A 4087-nucleotide genomic window follows, 5' to 3' on the forward strand; every position below is an offset into this window, starting at 1 on the left:
TAGACAACAGGCTTTTTTGGAAGAGATCTTGTAAAAAAACTTCTTCCAAAAGAGAGCATCCACGCTGTAAAAGTGGATCAAAAAAGCCATCTGCTTTTAAAAAAGAGAGTGTCCAGACTGAATGGACTCTCTCGCATGCAAACTTTGATTGCTATGGATGGAGTGGCCACCAGGGCACCTGTGCTTTTTCCTCTTTCCTCTTCTTTCAACAGATCTCCCTCTTCCTCGTCCACACGCACCTTTTTCTGAAAGACCTCTTTCACAAAAAGGCTTCTTCCTTGTAGAATGAGGATTACCAATGCTGGAAGAACCCCTCTGTTCTTCCACAAGAAAAATCAAAAGAACACAATTGCTCGAGTTTTGTTGGAAAAATGGCTGTTTTTCTGACACAACTCCTGGGATGCGTCTAGATTGGCAAGATTTTGTGCAAAAGCGCCTGCTTTTGTGCAAAAACTTGCCAGCTGTCTACACTGGCTGCTTGAATTTGTGCAAGAGCACTGACTTTGTAATGTACAAAATCAGAGCTTCTTGTGCAAATACTTTGACGCTCCTGCTCAGGGATAAGCCCTCTTGCGCAAGAGGGCCAGTGTAGACAGGCACCTTAATTTTTTGAGCAAGAAAGCCCAATGGCTAAAATGGCCATTGGAGCTTTCTTGCGCAAAAGCGTGTCTATACTGGGCACAGATGCTTTTGCGCAAAAAGTGCTTTTGCACAAAAGCATCAAGCACTTTTTGTGCAAAAGCATCCGTGCCCATCTAGATGCTCTTTTGCGGAAATACTTTTAACGGAAGAACTTTTCCGTTAAAAGTATTTCCCCAAAATCATGCCAGTCTAGATGCAGCCCTGTAGTTTGCACCTCTTCCTAGAGCTTCAGGCCAAAATCCTCTCCTGCACCCTCCTGTCTAGTGCAGGAGCTAGTTCCATCCTTGGGGTGGCCTGTGTTGGCAGTGCAGCCACTTCCCGGATGGGGAAAGGACTCAAACCCAGAAGCCTGCCTTCCCCCAGTAAATGCCCTATCCCACAAGCCATGCCGGAACCCTCCTGATCTCCAGCAGGTCCTTTATGCTACCTGCTGCTTCCCGAGGGGGCAGGAATCAAACCCCCATGCTGTGCTCCTTAGGCAAATGTCCTATCCCCTAAGCCACACCAGAACTTCCCTGAACTTACACCCCAAACCCCTGACCCAGGTCACAATCCCCTCCTTCACCCAAACTCCCTCTCAGACCTTACACCATCTCCTGCACCCCGGTCCCTTACCCCATGCAACCTTCTGCACCCAACCTCCACCCTAGATCCCACATATCTTCCACAGAAAAGTGTAGCCCTTGACCACTTTCCAAAATCTTGGAGCGTCCCTCCTCTCCTCCCCCCCAAAAAACTACCTACCCTGCTGTAAACTAATAAGCCTTCTGCTCTACATGCTGGCTGAGTCGCATCTGGCTGCGAATGGGAGTGCAGGGCCTGGCAATTCCCCACACCTTCGTGACAGCCTAACACTAGATCAGGTGTTTACAGTTCTGCTAGTACGTGAGTGCACTCTGACAATAGAATCAATCAATGGTGCAATTTTCTACTGCTCTCTAGTCTGGACACTGGATACTTTTTATACATAAGTATCATAGGGGTGGTCATGTTAGGCTGTATGTGCAAAAACAGGTTGTTCTGTGGCACCTTAAAGATCAAACTACACTAAAAGACTAACTGAGGCTATGTCTACACTACCAGGTTATTTCAAAGTAAATTATTTTGAAATAACTACCCAGTGTAGACATGCCCAGATTTTTATTAGGGCTGTCAAGTGATTAAAAAACTGAATTGCGATTAATTGCGTGTGTCTCCCCCTCGAAACGCCGCCTCAGCGTTTCAATGGGGCAGCGCTGCATGGAGCCCGGGATCAGCTGGAGTCCCCATCTGACCCTGGGCTCCATGCAGAGTCACCTCTTGGAAGCGCTGTGGCGGTGTTTCCAAGGGGCAGCGCATTAGGAGCCTGGGATCAGCGGGGCATTCCAGCTGATCCCCACCTCTGCTTGTGCTGCCCCTTTGAAGCACTGGAGTGGCATTGAGAGGGGCAGCACAGCATTAACACCTGTGCTTAATGCGTTAATTTTTTTAACGCGTTAATCCTATCCTGCGTTAATCACAGACATTAACGCAGGTCAATTGACAGCCCTAATTTTTATACATGGGTACAAGCATGTTACACATCACTTCAGATGTATCAGGTTGCCACCTTCTGACATACCTAGATACCACCTAGCAACGCATTGCTTTCTATCATGCTGTCATCCTAGACTCTATCCTGAACCTAGATCCATTATATCTGGGGAGTGTGTTGGTGTCAAGATGTCTCCTAACCAGGTGTTCCATTAACGTCCCTCTGGAATGTGTTTATGGCCTGTGCTTAGTACCTCCTATTTAGGAGTGTGTCTGTAATATCAGCCCTGTTCTTGCCAAACTGTGTGAGCAGGGCCTGTCTCTTGCTCAAAGCTCAATTATATTAGCAGTCTTGATATATAAGACTGCGCCCACAAAAGCTCATGTTACCATCTACATGTTTTGTTAGTCTTTAAGGTGCTACTAGACTATTTGTTGTTTAAGTTTAAACATTAAGGCTGTGTCTACACTGGCATGAATTTCTGGAAGTGCTTAAAACGGAATACTATTCCATTTTCAGTTTTTCCGGAAAAGGAACATCTACATTGGCAGGCTGCTTTTCCGGAAAAGCCCTTTTTCTGGAAAAGCATCTGTGGCCAATGTAGATGCGCTTTTCCGGAAAAGAGCCCCGATCGCCATTTTCGTGATCAGGACATTTTTCCGGAAAAGACTACTGGGCTGTCTACACTGGCCCTTTTCTGGAACAGTGTTCTGGAATAAGGACTTATGCCTGAGCGGGAGCAGAATAGTTTTTCCAGAATAGCGGCTGATTTTGTACAGTAGAGCGTCGTTGCTTTTCTGGAAATTCAAGGGCCAGTGTAGACAGCTCGCAGCTTATTCCGGAAAAGCGGCTGATTTTCTGGAATAAGTGGCCCAGTGTAGACACAGCCTAAGAGTTAGGGCCACAAAACTGGTAATTCAGCTTTTTCGTCTCCTAACTTAAAGCAAGGTCAGGATTTGGTTGTGCCAGGAGAATCAGAAGCCCTAGGAAAAGCCTCACCTCAGTCCCTGAAAAATCATGGAGGGAATCCTCAACGAATCCATCATTTAGCCCTTGGAAGAGAGGAAAGTGATTAGGAATAAGTCAATCAATGTTGACAAGGGCAAGTCATGCCTGCCCAACCTGATTGCCTTCTATGACAAGGTAACTGGCTCTGTGGATACGGGGAAGGCAGTGGACATGATATACCTTGACTCTAGCAAAACTTGTGATGCAGACTCTCTCAGTATTCTTACCAGCAAGTAAAGGACGAATGAATTGGATAAATGGACTCTAAGGTGGATAGAAAGCGGTCTAGATTGTTGGGCTCATTGGGTAGTAATCAACAGCTCAATGTCTGGTTGGTGGTCGGTATCAAGCAGAGTGCCCCAAAGGTCGGTCCTGGGGCTGAAGTTGTTCAACATCTTTATTAATGACCAGGATGAGGGGATAGAATACACCCTCAGCAAGTTTTCAGATGAGACAGAGCTGGGGGAGAGAGACACATGTTGGAGGGTAGGGCTAGGGTCCAGAGTGACCTAGACAAATTGGAGGATTGGGCCAAAAGAAATCTGAAGAGGTTCAACACGGACAAGTGTAGAGTCCTTTACTTGGGGTGGAAAAATCCCAAGCATTCTTACAGACTGGGGACTAAGTGGCTAAGTAGCAGTTCTGCAGAAAAGGACCTGGGGATTACAGTGGATGAGAAGCTGGATATGAGTCAACAGTGTGCCCTTGTAACCAAGAAGGGCAATAGCATGTTAGGGTGCATTAGGAGGAGCATTGCCAGCAGATCTAGAGAAGTGATTATTCCCCTTTATTCAGCTCTGGTGAGGCCACATCTGGAATATTGTGTCCAGTTCCACCCCCCTATCCCCCCCCCCCCATTCCAGAAAGGATGTGGACACATTGGAGAAACTCCAGCAGAGGACAACAAAAATGATTAGGGGCTGG

This window comes from Pelodiscus sinensis, chromosome 3, assembly GCF_052426305.1.
Source record: "Pelodiscus sinensis isolate ZL-2025 chromosome 3, ASM5242630v1, whole genome shotgun sequence".
NCBI lineage: Eukaryota > Metazoa > Chordata > Testudines > Trionychidae > Pelodiscus > Pelodiscus sinensis.